Genomic DNA, 22,663 nt, shown 5'->3' with positions numbered 1-22,663 from the left:
CTCCAGAATGGTTGGATTCATTCACAACTTCACCAACAATGCATCAGTGTCCCAGTATTCCCGCATCCCCTCCAACATTCATCATTATTTTTTCCTGTCATCTTAGCCAATCTGACAGGTGTGTAGTTGTATCTCAGAGTTATCTTAATTTTCATTTCTCTGATCAATAGTGATTTGGAACACTCTTTCATATAAGTAGAAATAGTTTCAATTTCATCATCTGAAAATTGTTCATATCCTTTGACCATTTATCAATTAGAGAATGGCTTGATTTCTTCTAAATTAGAGTCAATTCTCTATATATTTTGGAAATGAGGCCTTTGTAATATTATAAATTAAAGGAGAATGGAAAAATTTACTTCTCATGTCTATGGAAAGGACAACTTATCATCAATCAAGAGATAGAAAAGATTATGAGAAGGTAAATGGATATATTTAATTATATGATATTTAATAGTTTTTACATAAATCCAAAATACACCCAAAATGAGAAGGATAAGAGGAAACTGTGGAAAAAATACAGCAAATTTCTCTGAAATAGGCCTCATTTCTCAAATATATAGGGAATTTGGTTTTATTCTCAAATATATAGGGGATAAAGCCAAATTTATTGAAAAAGAGCCATTTCCCAGCTGATAAAGGGTCAAAAGACATGAAAGATTCAGAAGAAGAAATCACAACTATCAATAGTCACATGGAAAAATACTTTAAATCATTATTAATTAGAAAAATACAAATTAAAACAAGTCTGAATTGTCAGCTCATATACATCATATTGGATAACATAACACAAAAGAACATGCTAAATGCTGGATGGGAGCTGGAAAAATTGGAACACTAATGCATTGTTGGTAGACTGAAAATTCTAACATTCTGGAGAACAACACCCAAAGGGCTGTAAAACTAGGACCAGATCTTGACTCAAAAATACCACTAAGGTGTCCATATCACAAAGAAATAAAATTATAGGGGGAAAAAACAATTTGTGCAAAAATATTTATAGATTCTCTTTTAGTAGCAACAAGAAAAAAAAGAAAAGAAAAACAAATTGAGATGTATGTCATTTGGACAACATCCAATTGATCAACAAGTTCTGTTATATAATTATCATGAAATACTATTGAATTCAAGAAACTTGGACAGGCATACATGAAGTTATACTAGATGAAGTCAGAAAACTCAATGCAACATTTCACATAAAAATAGCAATAGTATGAGAATAATAAGCTGTGAAAGATATATCTATTCTGATCAAGACAATGATTTAAGATAATTTAAACGGACCAATGATGAACTGCCATTCACTTCCAGAGAGAGCTCTGATGAATTCTGAGTGCAAATTGAAGCACTGTTTTTTACTTTATGTTTCTTGCTCTTTTTGCAACATTGGTAATATGAAAATATGTTTAGTATACCTTTACATGTATTGATGATATATTTCTTGGATTCTCAATGAATGGGGATGTGGTGGGAAAGAAAAATTTGAAGATTATTTTTTTTCAAAGAATGCCAAAAATAAAGTTAAATGTAAAATTATATGTTCATTTAAAAGGATTTGGAGATATAAATATAACAGTCATGCTTTAATAAATACTGAGAATGAAAGTATCTAAAGATTTCAAATTCAAGACAATCTTCAGGTGAAGAAATTAAAGCTATCTATAGTCATGAAAAATGTCCAAATAATTATTGACTGGAGAAATGCAAATTAAAGCTACTAATGTACCACTTCACATCTATCATATGGTCTAAGATGAAAAGAAAAGATAGTGATGAATATTGGAAGGGGTGTTGGAAAACTGGGACACTAATGAATTGTTGGTAGAGTTGTGAACTTATCCAACTATCCTGTAGAGCAATTTGGAACTATGCCTAAATGGCTGTAAAACTGGGCACACTCTTTGATCCAGCAGTACCACTACTAGCTTTGATTCCAAAAGAAATTTTTAAAGAAAGAAACTCTTGGTATAGTAGCAAAGAATTAGAAAATGATTAGATGCCCATCAATTGGAAAATGGCTAAATAAGTTACTAGATTATGAAAGTAGTGGAATATCATTGTTCAATAAAAATAATGAACAAGTTGATTTTTAAAAGCATGGAAACATTTATATGAATTGATGCTGAATGAAGCAAGCAGAACCACTAAAACACTGCACATCTAACAACAAGATTGTGTGATGATCAACTATGATAGATTTAATTCTCAGCAACACAGTGATCCAAGATAATCCTGATACAGAAAGAGAACTATGGAGACTGAATGTGGATCAATGCATACTATTTTCACCTTGTTTTTCCTTTTGTTGTCTTTTTGTCATGGTTTTTCCCTTTTGTTCTGATTTTTCTCTATAGAAATATGTTAAAAAATGAATGTGCACGTATAATCTAAAAAAAAATAAAAATTAAAATAAAAATGATTTCAAGTTCATTTGAACAATGAGCACCTTTATCCACTCAGACTTAGAAATGTCTAGTTAAGTAAGTGTTGAGGAACATATCACATACATAAAGCATGAAAAATTTCTATAAAAAGTGTTAGTAAGAACAATTATAAATTGAAAGGTATAAAGGATAAAGTTCATTAATATCAATAAAATTACTGGCAGTCAAAAAAATCTCAAAAAGTAAGAGACTTTGTATATAATAATAACAAAATCTATGTCAAAATAGAAATACAACACTCTTATTCCAATAAATGGAATATTTTCTGCAGAAAATGTCTGAGGAATCCACGAAACTTACAAAATGCTAATATAGACTCAGTTACAAAACATTCCTAAAGAAATAAAAAACAACTTAAATGGCTGACAAAATATTTGGTACCATGCAAATATAATTTTTGAAATATCATAACCATCAAAGATGAATTAAAAATTGTATGATATATGTATCACTCTTAAAAGGATTAGACACCAATAAAATCATAACACAATTCATTAGGAGAAACTGAAGTCTAGAATATCACTTGTTGGGGAAAAAGGTATGGAGGAAAAAAATGAATAGTACTTCTAGATCCCTATGTTTTAAAGGAGAAAACAGGCATATTTACTAATAATTAAAAAATAAAAATATAGGACAACAGGTTAGAGAAGGGAAAGTTAAAAAATAATAATGCAACACAAATCTTCGATGTTTCATTTACAATAAAAATAAATTCCACAGGGAAAAAAAAACTCCCCATTTTATTTTTTTCTTGGAAAACTGATAATCAATCATACAGAAAATAAATGCAGGTTAATTTAATTTGTCATAGTACACAATAAATTCAAACTGTAAATTTTATAACATTAGCTATCATATCCCTCAAAAACCAGATTGTATCTCTTTCCCAGATGTATGGAGATTCATTATTCTTATTTTAGCAAAAGATAGAGATAATTTCAAAACACAAAATGGATAAATGATTATATGAAACTGAAAATTTTTTGCACAAATTTAATTCATTCAAAGTAATAAGGGGAATGAGAAAAATTTAATTTTTGCAATGGGGAATTGGTGTCTAGGGAATAAAATAATTATCATGTGCATTTACATATTTGTACATATATTCTATTCACATATATCTACATGTGCTCACATATTCATATGTATGATTATGTCCTTTTATTATCTTTGGTATTTGCTGGATGCAAGTTAAAACTTCAAGGTTTGTTTATTTATTGTTATGACTTTTATTTCCCTCATTAGTGATTTATAATATTTTCCCACAGGTTTTGCAATTCTTTTGGAAACTGTTTATGTCACTTGAAAATAGCTATACATAGGGCATTATATTTTGTTTTGTTTATGTATCTTCATGTTTGTACTTGTGTGCACAGATACATACTTGTTTTTACTCATGCATTTACATATATACATAGTTGTCTTTTGTATACCCATGCATATGCACATATATACATATATATTGTATACTCATATGGGCATTACCCTGGGTCTTGTGTACATGTAATATGTGTGATACATTTATGGACTTTGTTTTACACACACATACACACATCATTTGCATAGTTTATTATATTGCACAACCATTTTGCAAAGCAATTTAAAATGAAGCAATTGTTGACCAAAATATCTATATCCCTTGACCCAATTTCCACTTTTAAGTTCAAACACATTAAAGGTTATTGAAAATGGGAAAGTACCAATGTATAAAATATTTAAAGTAGCACATTTTGTGGTAGCAAAGAATTATAAACAATATGTATGCTTATCTACTTGGAAATAGCAAACTAAATTTTATAACATTAATGTAAAAGGATTTCACTGAGCTATAAGAAATGACAAATGCAACAAACATAGGGAAATATTCCTCTTTTGAGTCCTTATGCATTTAGATGAACTAATGCAGAATTAAATGATCAGAATGAACGAAATAATATACACAATGAGTAGAAAGACATAATGGAAAGAAAACCACAGCACATTAAACGTGACTCCTGAACAATTCACAGAACAAGAATGGCTCCTCACTTTATTCTTTAGCAAAGATAGGATGTCCATAGGTGTAATGCATTCAATATCTTAAAAGGTGTTTAATATGTTGATTTTTCTTTCTTTTTTTTCTCTTTGATTTAAATGCGTTATTTGCTATATGTGTTAGCATGATTAGAAATCAGAAAAAAAAAAAAAAAAAACTTGGTGATATAAACCAAAACTAATATACATAAATAAAAATTTGTTAAAATTGAAGTGTTGCATCTTTATAAGTGGAATCTGTCTTTTTTTTTTTTTAATAAATGAAGTGATACATTAGAAAGACCACCATAATCCCCACCATTCATTTTTCAGATGGGAAAACTTGCTTTCAAAAGCTGAAGAACTGAAATGTTCCACTTTTCTTGTAATAATGGGCCAACACATAGACATTTTAACATCAACTATGGAATTGTTATTCAGATGAATATGCCAATATCACAGCCCATGGGAGAAGATTCACTGACTCCATCTCTTCATTGTAAATAAAATACTTTAATAATTCATTCCTAATTAAAATGCTTAAGCATAAAATGTCATCATTCACAAACTTCAAATCACTAAGGCAAAAAAGGATAGGTTGAAGAATATATTTTCTCTAATAAATAATTCATTAAGGTAGCAAAAAACAGTGGCATGTTCTGTGACTCAATTACATCTACAAATTAGTCAGATAGTGTCTTTGAGTACCTAACCTAAACACACTCCAGTCAAATGAACTGACTTTACCCAATCCAATAAGGAGCTCTCAAAACTTAAATGAAACAAGAGAATGAGTCAATGAGTTGGCAAATCATAGTGAACAAAATGTTGACCCTGGAATCATGAAGATCCTCATTTAAATCCTTCCTCAGATTCCTATATGTATTGAAAAGAGAACTAGATTTAAAGTCAAGAACACATATATGAAAATCTTACTTTGGCAATATCTGTGTGCAATTGGACAAGTTACCTAATCAGGCTTTGGTTTGAACTTTCATCTGTAAAATGAGGAAGAAAGACTATATAGACTCTGAGGTCCTTTTCAAAGTTAATGTCCTATTATAAAATTCAAAAATAGTTAATATTTATATAGTGCTTATATAGTGCTTTGATACTTAAAATCACTTTTGTTATGTCATTCAATCTTATAACAACCATCCTATGGAAAGGAAAATATTACTTTTATCATTATGTTAGAGATGAGAAAATAGATATGACAATTATTGGCATTTGTTTTAGTTGTTAAGATAACCTACTCATCTAACTATAAGATTGTTTTTTTCTTTTCAACCACATAATTGTAAGTATAGTTTCAAACAGGGTTTTTTGCTTAGTTGTTTTTTAAATTTCCCTTATCATCACATTCTCACTGTTTTAGACTCAGACACATTCATGAATCCTATTCTACTCACTGAATTATTTCATTCATTCATTGATCCATCCAACATAACTTTCATGCAAAACAAAAAATTTTGAAAATAAATTTTTATGATAAATACCCTTTATTAATACTTTCAAAATAGAATAGATTATATTTACTACACCTTTGCAATTTTCATTCAATATCTGTAAGTTTTCACTTGACTTGGCCATACTGTTCTTCATAATTTTTTTCTTTCATCAGTGATTTTGGATTTTGAGTAATTTTTATCACTTTCCCGATCACTTAAATTCAATAACTCTAGGATCCTAGAAGTAATCTGCTTTGGACTCTATTAGCCCTTATCTCTATTTAGATTAACTTGGTGTATTGGCCATAATCATAAAAAAAATTCTGCCTAGGTTTTAAATATAACATTAATATTTCACTTTATTCCCTTTTAAAAAAAAACAAAAAAATCTGATTTTTTTTTATTACATGTACTCTAAACACTGGAAAGGATATAGCTAAAATTTTAAAATATACCTCAAGTATTTCTTTTTTTTTCTATCACAGTAGTTTTGTTAGATTTATAAAAAAAGGTGCCCTTCACAAAATATGTTGGCATTCATCTATATTTCCATTCTACCATGTAGCTTTCACAACAAAAAATGTTCTCTTCATAGCTGTGGACCTGTGAGTGGCAACAGATGTACTAACATGTAATGAAGCCCAAGTCCCTGATCTGGTATTTCTAGGTAGGAAAGACTTCTTATAAGAGATGTCACTTTTGCACTCAACAGTCTCTTCTGCTAAATTAATCTTTAGTTGGCATTTATATTCACTTGAAACTAGCCTGACACTTCCCCAACATGGCATGATAACAACTTAGCAGATGGCCACAAAGTAATGAATGCCAGCTCATCAGCAAGAGATCTATGTTTAAACATAAAGGGACATGTTTCCACTACTACCATTTTCCATGATAAAATAATAGAATTCATTTCAGATATCCTATATTTCAAAACAATAATAAAAGTGTTACTATTTAGGACTTATCCCCTTCACATGCTTTAATTCATTTAAACTTATAAAAACATTTACTAAATACAAGATTATTTTAGTTAAATTTATAGATAATTTCTACTAAATACAAGGTTAATCTACTAAATACAAGACTTAGTGATAGGGATGCAATATAGTACAATAACATAACACTAATTTTAACGTTGGATTCAGAAGATATGTGTGTGAATCCTGCCTTTAACGATCATTACCTATGTCACTCAAGAAACCTCTTATTTTCTTCAACAGAAAATAAGAAGGTTGGACTAGATGGCCATTTCTAATTAAAAAAAAAAAACATGTAAGGATCATCTAGAATTTAGTTTTACATACTCCCCTTATTCTATCTATAGGATTTAAATCTTTAGGTTATCAGAAGCATGAATAAAAGTCAGATCACATGAAATTGAGGAATGAACCAAGAAAGTTATATTATCTACTTTATAAATAGGGTAACTATGGGTTAAAGATAAAAACTCTGAAAACAAAGTCATGAGAGAGTTGATTATAAAGGGTACAAATTCATTTATCTGACTCTCTGGGCAATCTTCTTTTCTCAATAATAAAAATTATTTTTACACAGGTGGTCTTAGACTATATTTGGTTTAACAATGGGTTATAGTCAACCACAATTCATTGAAAGAAATCACCATTTTCCCAATACTGTGCACCATAAGTATTAGATTTCTAATAGTTGAATATAATAGACTTTAGTGCATTCCAACTGGAATTAAAGGGTCTGATTCTAGTATTTCCTCTCACAACTCTGAATCATCACGAGTAACTCACTAACTTTTTAAGTCTTTAGCTATCTTTTCCATAAAATTTTGATCAATAAAAAGATATTCCTTCAGATAGTCTGAATAAAGTCTCATAAGCATGTACAGGCATGGGCACACACACACATGCAGCTGGATATATGATATAGATCCTAGTATAATTATCTATCTCTTAATTCTCCAAAGTAAAACTATATATTCATGTATAATGTATAAAAAACTATTTTCCTGCCTACAAGATTCAAAAATCATGTCTACTCCACATTAAAAGAAGGTGTCATTAGTTCTGCTGAATCAATCATATGAAACAGATTTATAAAGGTTATTCCTAATTCTATAATAATAAACTAGTTTTAATGAAAAGAAATATGAGTCCTTAGAATGCTATAATCTTTATTTTCAGTCATATATAACAGTCCTTCTCCCTTTCCCATATTCAATGTCCAGGAAAGTGCCACTATTCATTTTCTTTCTCATTATACTTCTATCTGTTTCCCTGCTCTTGTTCACATCATACTCTTATTTAAATGAATGCTTTTTATTCTGCATCTCTGCCTACTGAAAATCCTCTTTTTAGAGTCTGAATCGGTTGATACCTTCACCATGAATGGAATTGAAACTCATGTTTCAAGCATTTACAGGTGGAGTTAACAAGTGTTAAATGTTTGAGAACATATTTGAACTCAGACTCTTCTGACTTCAGGGCTGGTGCTCTATCCATTGCACTGTCTTGCTGCCCCTAGATATACATTTTCCCAAGAGTGATCAGTGTGTGAACAGCAGGCAATCCCCAGCCACCAGTCAAAAGAGCAGTTCATTGGTTTTATTGTAAACTAAACTGTATAGCTATTAAAAAAAATCTATTCTTAAAGTTGGCAAGAATTAGGTATACCTTGGCAATAAGAGAGCATATGATAAGGTCTTCTTTTTCTTCTTCTTCATCTTCTTCTTCTTTCTTCTTCCTCCTTCTCCTCCTCCTCCTCCTCCTCCTCTTCCTCCTTCTCCTCCTCCTCCTCCTCTTTTTCTTCCTCCTTCTCCTCCTCCTCCTTCTTCTTCTTCTTCTTCCTCCTTCTCCTCCTCTCCTCCTTCTCCTCTCCTCCTCCTCTTCCTCCTTCTCCTCCTCCTCCTCCTCTTCCTCCTTCTCCTCCTCCTCCTCCTCTTCCTCCTTCTCCTCCTCCTCCTCCTCTTCCTCCTTCTCCTCCTCCTCCTCCTCCTCCTCCTTCTCTCCTCCTCCTCCTGCTCTTCCTTCTCCTCCTCCTCCTCCTCCTTCTCCTCCTCCTCCTCCTCCTCCTCCTCCTCCTCCTCCTCCTCCTCCTCCTCCTCCTCCTCCTTCTTCTTCTTCTTCTTCTTCTTCTTTTTTTTTTTTTTTTGCTGAGGTGATTGGGGTTAAGTGATTTGCCCAGGGTCACACAGCTAAGAAGTGTTAAGTGTCTGAGGCCAGATTTGAAATCATGAACTCCTGACTCACCCTTCAGGGCTATCCACTGAGCCATCTAGTTGCCCCAGGTCTTACAGTTTTTAAGAAAAATTGAAGTTATAGACTCCCTTTTCCTCAAAAAAGAATGAGTAGCCATTGTTAAAAATGGTAATGAATCTTGTAGCCCAAGTCAAGGAGATCTCCTAGTTTTTCCTAGTTGAGGTGAGAATTTAGTGGTTAGCATCCAGATAAGCCTAGAAGAAAACTGAGTTATAGCAAAGAAAGATTCCTGGCACAGTCCACCCATTGCTTATGCCATAAAGTCTTAGCTCCATTCTTCAATTAAAAATGATTTTTTTTTTGAAATTTCTCATGATATTTTTCTGAACTTTTAATTTCCTGTGAAGTTCATTTCCTACAGTATAATTATTTGTATGTTACCATTATATTTATTGCTATTTTTATCCTTTTCTATGATTTCACTTATGCGGAGGTATTCAATCCACAAAAGCACTTCAGTAACTCTTCCACAATGTACAGTCTCAGGGGGCAAAAAAAAAGTGAAGGGACTTTCCTCAGGATATGTCTTCTTCCTATTATATATTTTAAGTCTTAAAGGGATGAGAGCAGAGCCCTTCTTCTGCTTGTATTTTTTATTCCCATGATTTAACATGGCATCTTAAACTTGTTTTCACTTAACAAATATTTATTAAATTGCTAAATCTGGGTACTTGTTTATAATTATTTGCTGTAATCCAAATATTGCAATTAAAAAAAAATCCCCTATCCTTTCACTAAATATTTTGAGTTTCTCTTTTAAAAGCAAAAGGTCTCATTTTTGAAGTAATTTTGGTCTGTACTTGTCCTAAAGTAGCTTTGACATATCCAGGTATAGAACCAAAAGGCTAGAGCTTCAGTCTGACTAGAGTAAGAATGTAATATGAAGTCATATATAGGTCCTTATCAAAAGTCAATGAAATTACTAAACCTTGATATAAAAATGCATTAGTATGCAACAGAATTCTCTATCTCCTACTAGGCTTAGCATTTCTCCTGAGGGAAGACAGCAAGGTGCCCAGCTAGGTGTTTCCCATTTTATACAAAGAGCTTTACCTATGGAGGAGTCTATTACTTTCTGTTGCCACCTAATTACCATACTCATTAAATTAAAGAAAGACCTAAAGGAACTTTAGGTTCAGTGGGCTTTGCTGCTTGTCATCTCCCACTGGATCCAGTGTGTGTCATCAGGGAAGGAGGGAAGGAGTCAGACATCTTCTATCTGCAACAAAATAGACTTCCATGTGTTCCAGTATAAACCAACTCCTGCCTCCTGCTGCCAGTTTCATCTCCTGACCTGAATGTGGAAAGCCTCCAGTGAAAAGAAGATCAGCCCTCCTTTTGACATCAAGCTGTTTAAAGATTGTTGTTTTCTGCCTAATTTTCACCCTTTCAAAAAGATTTATGAAGTTGAGCCTCTTATCTCATATTGCACTGACATTAACCCAATCTCCAACCTCCTTCATAAAGGGATCTGTTGTTCTCAATTCAATGTTAAACTTTCTCACACCTGGGAGGCACCAGTTATCCACCTGATTTATTAATTCCTTATTTTACTCTTTACAGAAGCTTTTCCACACCTACTTATCTTTCCCCAAACCTCTTATAAGCCTCCCCCATCCATCCTCACAGCTGAGAATTTTGACTCATATATTATGGAGAAAAAAAAAAAAAAAACTGAAGCCCTTCACGATGAACTCCCTCTTCTATTCTTTACTTCACCTTTCATTTAGATGCCTTCTGCTCTTTTCTTCTTTACTTCTACCTAATGTGAAGAGGCAGCTTTATTCCTTACCTTAACTCTTTTGCCTGCACTGCCTCAAAACTGATTTTAAATAAAGGTCTGATAGGTGTGTCTACTTTCTTCTTTCCCATTCTCTTCTGAATTCCTTAAAATCCAAGTTTGATTTTATCATTCCACTAAAACTGCTCCTTCAAAAGTTGCTAGTGATCTCTCACTGAAAAATTTGAAAAGCTTCCTCATTTTTCTTGCACTCTCTATTATGTAACGATGTTGTTCACCCTTTTCTTTTTGATAAGCTCTTCTCTCTAGGTTTTTGGTTCCAGAAATTATAAAGGGAAATTATCTGTATTGTCATAGAGTCAGAGAGCAAAGTAGAAATTGAAGGAATACACCAGGTCCTTCTTTAAAAAATCTCAAACTGAAAATTCGGATATATTATAACCAAAATCCATAGTTTTCCCATAAAGGAAAAAAAAATACTGCAAGTAATCAGAAACCAAAGAATTCAAATTATATTGAGCCACAATCAGGATAATACAGGATTCAGAAATGACCAGTATAAAGAAGCAGAGGGCTTATAATATGATACTCTGGAAGGTGAAAGAGCTAATATTCCGAACAAAAATAACTTACCCCTCAAAAATGCATAAAATCTGATGGGGACAAGAAATGAATCTTTAGTGAAATAGAGACCTTCCAAATATTCTTGATGAATAGTTCAGATTAGAATATCTGACATTCAAAAATGAGACTCAAGAAAATTAGAAAAAGTTAAATATGAGTGAGAAATTATAAAGGATTTGACAAAGTTAAACAGTTACTTTCCCAAATAGGAGAATGACATGTAACTCCTAAGAACTTTATCATTATTAGGACAATTAAAAGGAATCTACTTAGAAGCCATGAAAGTGTGAATATTGTGAAAATCTCAAAAGAAGAATGAAATGATGAGAATGAATGATTCATTGGGATAACAGGAAAGGAAAAGAGAAGATTAGAAAAATTATCTCACATAAAAGAGGCATACAAGGAAGGGTTTTTATAATGGAGGAGAAATGAGGAAAAAGATAGACAATGTTTAAATCTCACTCTCATCTGATTTGGTTCAAGAGAAGAATATATGTACATATATGTAGGTACATATACATATACATACATGCATACACACACACACATATATACACACACAATTGGATAGTTTAATATAGAAAAAACTAGAAAGAAAAAAAACTAAGAGAAAGGAGGGGTTAATGAGAAAAGGGAGGGTAGATTAAGGGAGGTAGTGGTCAAAAGCAAAACAAACATTTGAGAATGAAAGAGAAGGATGACTAGAAGACAATAGGATAAAGGAAAATATATAGTTAGCAATCATAAATGAATATGAATGTGATAAATTCACCGATAAAGTGAAAGTGCATAAAAAATGGTTTAGAAATGAGAATTCGGCAATATATTGTTTATAAGCAATATACTTGGAATAGAGATTCACTCACAAAGTTAAAGGAAGGAGCTGGAGAAGAATCTATTAAGCCTCACTTGATATGACAAAGCCAAATATGATTTTGGGAAAAGCAAAAACAAAAATATACAATTTTAAAATGATATAAAAATATACAATTAAAAAAAAAAGAAGTAACCAGAGAAACTGTTTTTCAAAAAGACACCATAGACAGTGAATTAATATCGATACTGAATATATATTTACCAAATGTCATAGCATCCGAATTCTTGAGTTACAGGAAAAAATTAACAATAAAACTACATTAGTGAGCAACCTCAATTAATCCCTCAAAGCTAAATAAGCATAACCATAAAATAAAAAGAAAGAAAGAATTTAAAGAGAAGAATAGAATTTTAGAAAAAATGGATATAATAGACTTCTGGAGGATGTTGAATGGCAATAAAAAAGAATATATCTTTTCTCATTTGTATAAGGAAACTTCATAAAAATGATTTGTGAGAGAAACTGTGGCAAGGGGACTCAAGAGTTGGACGAGAATTTCACTAAAATGATTGTATATTCAGTATAATGTTGCAAGATGTAGTACAGGCATGGGAACTTTATGATTCTTTATCAGCAAGATCAAAATTGATTTTAGATTTTTTAATGGAAAATTCATATTATGAAATTACACTTTCTTGAAATTGCTTCAAAAACACAGTACTATCAAGTTGAGAACATATTTTACCAATGAGTAGAAGGACTTAAATTGTAAGTTTCCAAGGGTAGTTATATCAATACCTTGTAGTTAGGAAAATTCTAATTGTGAGGCTCCTCTAGGAAGAGATAAATTTTTTATCTAAAGTTGCTAAAAATGATTTGGAAGAAAGATTATGCCAAGGAATATTCAACTCTCCAAATGCCATTAACCTCTTTAAGATAGAGAAGCACCAGGGTAATAGGATTAAATTGTAGATGATCTCACATAATTAAATCCAAAACAAAAGTTGCAGGACAATAAAATAAGAACAATATAAATTAAAGTATTTAGGGAGAATTTTTTAAAAAGTCAGCTGTGTTTCCTAGGTAAAAAAATAGGGTCTCAGCTATGTCACTATGTCACTATGTCACATCCTAAGAAAACAAAACCATGGACACACACCACACACACACACACACACACACACGCACACACACATACACACATTCAATTATGGTATAAATTTCCATGATACTATTCTTTGTTTATTTTTGAATTCTTATATTAATGATTCAGTTCCTTAAATAGCGTTCACATAATACATTGTAAACAACAACAACAACAACAAAGTGAAGCCAGGGAAGCACATTTAATTTTTAATTTATGTCTTGAAGAATAGAGCTGAAAATTAATTTTGCCCCTTCTCTAAAGAAGACTGAAGACAGCCAAGCAGTTTCACTGAATAAGAAGCTGGATTGATTGAAATATGCATTAGCCTAAATATAGCGGTTAAACAAAAATATCATGGGACTTAAAGTACTAGAATATTTCAATGATTATAGTGTTATTATTATTTTATATTTTCTTTTTGACATAGCAGAGTGCTTTGTATATAAAGGGTAGTGAGAGAAAAAAAAAAGAGGATATTATTTTTGAAGTCAAATGACCTTGGCTCAAATCCTGATTCTAATACAATTATATTCCACTGAGGTGGAAAGAAGTTCATTGAATTGTTCAATGTCATGTAAATAATATTGAACAATTCAATGTACTTCTTTCTACCTCAGTTTCCTCATCTATGAAATGAATAGCTTAAAACCAGTCATTTCTAAGATCTTTTTTCGCTCTAAATCTTGATTATGGTTAGAGGTTTTTATTTTTGTTTGTTTTGTTGCTGTTGTATTTTTTTTTAAATCCATGAACAGTGTGTGCTTTCTAATTACAGGTAAAATACAACTCCAGATGGTTCTTGACCCTAATACAATATATCCTATTTTTGGATTCACAGAGAACTCAATACAACTGCAACTACAAACAATTATAGGGATGATTTGAGTCTCAGAATGCAAGTTTTCTCTTTATGTTTAAATTATAGATTACTGGAAAGAAAAAAAAATCTAAAACTACATTTTTATATGTTTTGAAGACAGTCATATTATAAATATATATTCTGCAAATAAATCATATTCTTACTCAGGTTCTGACAGCATGGTTCAATGAGTGCTGTGTTTGGAAGCAGATAGCAATTCAAATCCTAACTCTGCTACCTATTTTGTGCTGGAAAAATCATTTCATTATTCTAGGCTTAAGTTTCAGTATATGAAAATGAGCTTGGACTAGGTGGTCTCTAAAATAATTTTGTTTCCAATATCTATAATCCTAGGTATTCTTAGACTTCTAAAGGACTATCTATCTTATACTATGAAAAGAATAAAATCTAACAATGACATAGAAATTAATGCTTACAAAATAGTTTTCATATTTTGCCTCCTTTGAAGGTCACAACAATCCTGTGAAGTAGTTATTAATATCAATGTAATCAGTTTCCAAAGTTAGTTAGTAGGTTATCAGAGATGATAGATAAGTGAGTTACTCAAATTCACACAGCCCGAAAATCAAACCATGACATAACCTCTCATAACTCAAACCTTAGGCTTCCCCTTACTCCATTTTTTTTCCCTCTGATCTACCACAAATAATAGAAATTTAATTTATCAATGAATCATATAGACTGTAGACATATAATCCTTACAGATTTAGGGGTAGTCTGGGGGAGTATGTATCAGTTATAATGCTTACAATGATGTTACAGTTATCTAAAATTTCATGTCTTTCCAAGCTCAAAAAGGATACAAATATCCACAACCTCAATAGCCAGACATTCAAGCTTAAACCTGAAGGGATTTTTAAAGGGTAATAAATTCTCATGACTACCTTGTACCCAATCAAAAATATTTTAAAGTCATTTTATTTCTGTATTTATTGAGTGTTTTTCAATATTTCTTGAAAATATGAAGCATATGCAACTTCTATTTCCAGGAGGACAGGTATATCAAACAATTCTAGGAAAGTTATTTATTCTCTTGAAACCTAAATAGCATAAATATCTAAGGCTAATCTGGGGAAATTAATGGTGTAGATCTATTTGCTGCCAAGACTAAAGTTTAAGTAGCATATGCCATTTTTTGAAAACATAGAAAATAGTGGACAACGTATATCATTTGCTTATGAGATGAAATGTGAAATGAATGCCATGAAATAAAAAGAAAACCACCCCAGAAAATGTTCAAATCTTTTCAGAACAAACCTCCTTCTTGTTCTCCTTGAATCAGCTTTGTACATTTGTAAAGCTATAGAATTAACACCAAATGTGACACCAAACCAAAAAGGTACAGACAACTGACTTTTCAATGACTACAATAATATTTTTTGGGGGGTGATTCAGAAAATAAAGTACATTTTGCTTTGTTCAATAATTCAGTGTTTTATATTATTTGTATATGCTGGATGATGAAACAATCAAGAGTAAGAAATGTCCTGAATCAGAAATATAAGATATTAGAGATGTCAAGAGTAATCATTAATATTGCCTTCAAAGCTCATACTTACAAATGAAATTTGTAGAGCACATTGATAATTAAACATAAAAAGAAAATAGCATATTTCCATATTTTTTCTTTGTAGAGTAACTCAATCAATATGAATTTAAATATACCATACCAAAAAATGGCATATTACATTTTATTGGAAAGATTTTAATTTAAATATCCAGTATAGAGACTAACATTAACTGGATTTGCTATTTGATTTCCCCATTTAGATGTAGAAACACTTTTTAACATTCCAAAAACTTTTTTAAACTTTTTAAACTTTGGGTTCCAAATTCTCTTCCTTCCTTCCTCTCTACACACCTCTCTATTGATAAGGCAAGCAATTTGGCATGGGTTATATAAATATAGTTTTGCAAAACATTTCCGAAATAGTCATGTTGTAAAATAAAACATAGATTTAAAAACACACAAATAAAAAACAGCCCTCAAAAATAAAGAAAAAAATGACTCTTTCTGGATTCAGACAATAGCAGTTCTTTCCCTGGGGATGCATTTATTTTTTAATCCTAAATCTATCAGAGTTGTTTTAGGTCATTGTATAATTTAGAACAGTAAAGTCATTCACATCTGATTGTCTCACAAAATAGCTGTGCACAGCACTTTTGACTTACATCAGTTCATGGAAATCTTTCCATGTTTTCTGTGAAAGCATTCTACTCCTCATTTCTTATGAAACAATAATATTCTATCATAATCATGTGCCTTAACTTGTTCAATCATTCTGCAATTGATGGACATTCCTTCTATTTCCATTTCTTTTAGAAAAGAACTGGTATAATCACACAAACACATACACACACACACACAATATTGTTTTTGATTTTTATCTCTTTTGGAATATGGACCTAGTACTGGCAATGCAAAATAATGAAGAGATAGAGGATTTAAAGGAATTTTACTTTAAGAAATGATACAGGAAACGTACAGAGTAAATATAGATTAGTCATGTGACAAGAAAAAGGAATAATAAAGTCCATTTGCATTTGTGCAATGGTAAGAAATAAAGAGATAAGCCTGAGCATTTTGGAGAAACCTTCTATAAATCACTTCTAAAAATGATGGTATACATATCTGTAATTTTTGAGGGATTATATACATTTATGAGTTCCCTAAAATCTGTTGATTAATTGAAATCTGCTAAAAATGACTAGTTATTCTACTGACAAGGAATTATAAAAAATTAATCAGTTTAAAGTACTAATTCAATATGTGCCAACTGATTATATAAGAAAATATAACAATAGATTTTGGATTCCCAGTTGCTATATTATTTAGTTTAGAATTTTTTTGTAATCATTTTAAAAGTGAAATTGCTGAGGAAGGATACCCATAAAATGTTGTATACCAAATAGCAAAATCTATTTATGTACAGATAAAGAATAAAAAGCAAAATTACCCCAGGGGGCTATGAATAATAGCAATTTACCAACATATTTTGTAGTGAAAAGCATGTGAATAGTTGTGGGGTTAATGATGGATTTATTTATATGAAACTGAAAAGAAAACCACTTGAAATATTAATATTAGAAGATCTTGGTCTTATACCTGAGTGAAAATAATTTTAGAGTTGTTGTTTTTTTTTAAGACAATCAGAAATTATAATTCTATTCAAGGAGCACCTAGTATATCTTTAAGGTCTCTTCTAAGAGTTAGATCCTAGAATTCTTTAAATCTCATTTGCTCCCTTCCCACTATATCCTAAAATCTAATATGATAAAAATAGAATATATCCTAAAAGTTACAGCATAGCAGAAAATCAAAGAATATATTGTTGGGGGAGAAATGAAGGACAAAGTAAAGTTCAAGGAAGGATAGATAAATGAACTAAAGTGTAAGAATGCTTCCTTGTATTTCATACAATTTTATTTTCCATTGGTTCAATTAAGAAGCACAACCAGCAATCAGGCACTTTGCTTAGAAGGAAGCATACAAAAACAAATGTCCTATTATTTCTGTAACTATATTTACCTCACTGTCTAGTCAGGTTCAGTGAACTTAGCAAGAATATAATTAAGTAATTATTAAATACATAATTTATTAGGCATAAATACAGTCATTAAATTGATCTAATGTATTTTTAGCAAATTTACTATCACAAAGCTTATTGTTGGAGACATTGGAACAGATGAACAAATTCCCAAGTCAGCATTTGAATAGTCATGGTTTCATTTAGAAGTGGAAAATAGAGCAAAATTGATTAACTCTAATAATGAAGAATACTTGACTATTGTCAGTCCTCCAGTTATCATTCCTTTCTAGTGGAAACTACTACATGCAATGCTTCTACTCATATATTTAAAAGTTAAGAAGGAAACTTCACAATGCTGCACAAAGCAAGATCATTTCAAAATGACACTTTGTATATATTTTAATGAAAACAGATAGCGTGGAATTAAAAGTCATCTTATATTTATGAACATTTCAGTTCAAGTACTACCTTTTGCCACATGGTAGCTGAGTGAGGCTACACTAATTTCTTAAACTCCTGGCAATACTCTAAGACTTTAAGTGGCAAAGAAGATGTCAATCTGCATCGATAGAAGGTTTTATTTATCACTGGGACTTCCCTGGACTAATGCAAATATGGATTTTTAAAATAAAATTATATATTGAAACCCAACTATATCTTTATTGAACTAATTAACAATTTATAATATTATTCTCTTGGACTACATGAACCTAATAATATTAATTCATGTCTTGACAGAACCATCTGATAAAATAAATCAAGGAATGATTGAACTAAAGTTTCATTGATTCTATTTGACCTTTTTTGGAGTGTGGGGGATTAAAAAAATTCAATTCCTAATTTTCAAAGACAAGGCATTTCAAGAATAAGTTGTTAATAAAGTTCAGTAGAAACAAGGTTAGAAATTTTAATTAGAAATTGAAAGTAGCTGATAATTTGTATCTTTTGAAAGATCTTTCATAGAAATGACATTTTCTCTTTGAATAGGTGATTGAAATAAATGATCACCAATGATAAGAATAAATTTAATGCCATACTGAGAGAATAAATGGGAAACCTACAACATCAATGACATAACTCATGTGTTTGTACATGTATATACATATATGTATGTATATATATCATCTGTGTATCTATTTATATATCTCCATATGTGTGTGTGTGTGTGTATCCATGTCTATCTTCTATATCTATATAAATAGATTGCTAGATAATAGATAGATAGGGCAAACTAAGTTCATCAAGAAAATTAAAGTAGAACATAAAAAATAGTCCATTCTACATGCCATGATATTTGGAGAGGGTCTAGCTCATCCTCCAAAGAATCCAAAGTCTTTTGCATGACTAAGAGGAAGCAATGAAAGATTGGAAAGAATAATGGGGATTGCAAAATATATTCCCTATAGTGTAGAACACATTTTTTTCCACAAATTCCTCTCACAGAATTCCTAAATGGTTTAAACAAATGGTCTACTTAAGCTGAGGGGAGTTCCATGGAATGATTTTTATTTTTTAAAAGGTATGTTGATGGAGTAGAGACAAAATAATGGAGAGGAGACAAAAAAATTCCAGAATTTTCCTCAGTTTTCTTCACAAAAAATGCAAAATGAAGCTTCTAAATGGGTTCTGGAGTGACAGAATCCATACAGAGATGGAGTGAATTTTTTTTTCCAATTTCAGAAAATTAGAAGGCAAAAAAGGGTAAATTACATCACATGAAAAGGAATAAAAGACTTATTATTGTATGGGGAAGGAAGGGAGAGAGTGAGTATTGTTTGAACCTTTCTCTCGTTGGATTTGTCTTAAAAAATAAAATAATATATGCAATTAGTTGGATATGGACATTTATGTTATTTCATAGGAAAGTAGGAAGGAAAATGGGAAAGAAATAAGGAAACCTATGAATGTAAAAGGATTGAGCTTTCCCATAAAATGGAAGTCAATAGCAAAGTAGATTAAAAACTAAAATCCTGTAATATGCTGTTTGCAAGAAATACATTTGAAACAGAGATACACCTTACATAATGGCCAAAAAAAAAAAAAAAAAAAAAAAAAAAAACTACAGAATATATTATGCTTCAGCTTAAGTAAAAACTAATTTTTAAAAGTAAATCCTGATCTCTAAAAAAAGCAAAAGTAAAAAGAGATCTAATCAAAAGAGATCAAGAATCAAATTTCATCTTGCTAAATGGTACCACAGACAATGAAGTAATATCAAAAGCAAACATATATGAACCAAGTTGCATAACACAATTTTTTTGAGGAGAAGCAAAGTAACTTACAGGAAGAACTAGACAACAAAACTATAGTAATAGGGACCTCAAATTCCCTCTCTCAGAATCAAATATATCTAACCACAAAATAAATAAGAAGGGAGCAGGGCCAAGATGGAGGATAGCAGACTCAACTTTCTGTAACCTCCTCTGACCTTCTCTCACATGAATAGTAGATTAAGTCTCTAAACAGGGTTTGGAGTCACAGAACCCACAAATGTCTCAAGTACAACACATTCCCAGAAGATGCCTTGGAAGAAGTTCAGAACAGGTCTGTTTCAAACAGGCAGGGGGACACTCTGCTGAGCTCAGACCACAGCACAAAGAATCTGGGGCAAGAAGCTGGAATGGAGAGTCAGAGAATTGCAGTTTCAGTGCCCCTGGGGATTTTCTGTGAGGCTCATAGGCAACTCTGTCCTGATTGCAAGAAGGTGTTTAGCAGATTGGCTATAAAAGCCCTAAAAGCAAATATAAAAGGCAAATTGTAAGCCACTTTTAAGGTTTTTAAGTCTCTTCTAGGAGAGCCTTTTGTATTGGAGACCAACAATTGTCTGGAGACTGTCTGCTATTAGTCTCTTCAGGGTTGAAAAGCTGTTCTCTTTCTATGTAGAAACTATCAATCGTTCTTTTGATTTTTTTTTTACTCATTTTGTTAAAGCCTGTAAGGTCTGCCTTCAGAGCCAGGAGGTTACCAGCTTCCTCTGCAGAGCAGAAAAAGGTGTATGGACCAGTAGCTGTCCTGCCAGCCAGCTACAAAAAGCAGCTCTGGGAAAGAGCTCCCCACCCGAAAGTAACTCAGACCTGCAGGGCCAAGATGGGAAAGTGCCCTTCAAAGAACCCCAGATGTGTGAGATAACGACTGCCCTGGGGCTAGACTCTGAGCAGTGAGAGTTTCACTTCCCAACCCAAAGCCTACCCTGGGGCTGTGGGTATTAGTAGCTGAGCAGTGAATGGATTTGCAGAGACTGGAAGTGTCTGCCCGGGAAGCACAGTCAGCTGGGGAGGTTCTATTGCCCCAGGCCGAGCCCCCCACTCTGCTGATTAGAGGCTGCCCAGGCTGTGCCCCGCTGCAGTGCAGATTAGTAACTGCCCCAGCAAAAGCCTTGAACTGCAGGATGTGGCCGCAGGGCTGTAGTAAAGTCTGCCTGAGTCACTTCCGGGTTTGAGGGGTTACAGCCAGATCTCTTTAGGTTCGGGTGTTTTTTAGAGTACCCTCTATTTTAGGCTTTAATTTTTCTGCCAGTTTACTGCTTTGTAATCAAAGCAGAGCAATTAGCCTATAGCAGAGTGGTCCCTATAATTTCTCTAGCCACAGAGATCACCTCTGCCCCTGGTCTGCTCAGGAAGCTAGCCTCTCACTGCTTGTGCTAGTTTGTTCCTGGCCCCTCAGGACAAACCTTTCCTGGCGAGCTTCCAGATGGACTTCAACTGGTAAATTGTAGTGCTTCTAATCTTCATGAATGTAAGCAGTGAAGAGTTATTTTTGAGACTGCATTAAATAGTTGGTTATGAGGGTGATGAGAAATGCTTAGAGAGTCGTGTGCCTGCTCCATCATCTTGGCTCCACCCCGGAAAGTCCGGGAAAACAACAGACCTGGAAAATAGATCTAGAAGAGACAATGTGAGAATTATTGAACTCCCAGAAAAACAGGATGAAAAAAAGAGCCTGGACACTATTTTCCAGGAAATTATCAAAGAGAACTGCCCAGAAATCATAGAAACAGAGGGTAAAATAGACATTGAAAGAATTCATCAATCACCTATTGAAAGGGATCCTAAAATCAAAACACCAAGAAATATAGTGGCCAAATGCCAAAACCCTCAGACAAAGGAAAAAATACTGCAAGTGGCTAGAAAAACCCAATTCAAACATAGAGGAGCCATAATAAGGATTACCAAGGATCTAGCAGCATCTACATTAAAAGATCGAAGGGCCTGGAATAAGATATTCCAAAAGGCTAAGGAATTTGGTATGCAAACAAAAATAACTTACCCAGCCAGAATGAGCATCTTTTTCCAGGGAAGAAGATGGACATTCAACGAAATAAGCGAATTTCATCTGTTTTTGATGAAAAAAACAGAACTTAACAAAAAGTTTGACCTACAAATATAGAACTCAAGAGACCTAAAAAGGTAAAAAGAAACGTTGGGGACTATATTTCTGCTATAAAGATGTATAAAGAATACATTTATATCTTGTTCTACAAACTAGAGGTGGAGAGGACATTGTACCAGAAAAAGAGCAAAATGAAGGTACTGCATCTCATGAAGAGGCAAAGGAAACCTATTATATCTGAGAGAAAGAATGGATGGGGATGAATATGGTGGGTATCTTACTGCCATCAGAATTAGCTTTAAGAGAAAAATTTTAGACATATTCAATTTATGGTGAAACTTCTCCCACTCCATTGAAAAGTGGGAAGGGAAAAGTGAAAAGGGAAGCAATAAGTTAAGGATACAGAAACTATGAGGAAAAGGAGTAAGATAGAGGGAGGAACTGTAAGACGAGG

Source organism: Antechinus flavipes, chromosome 4 (assembly GCF_016432865.1).
Source record: "Antechinus flavipes isolate AdamAnt ecotype Samford, QLD, Australia chromosome 4, AdamAnt_v2, whole genome shotgun sequence".
In the NCBI taxonomy this organism is placed as follows: Eukaryota; Metazoa; Chordata; class Mammalia; order Dasyuromorphia; family Dasyuridae; genus Antechinus; species Antechinus flavipes.
This window is presented reverse-complemented; position numbering follows the sequence as displayed.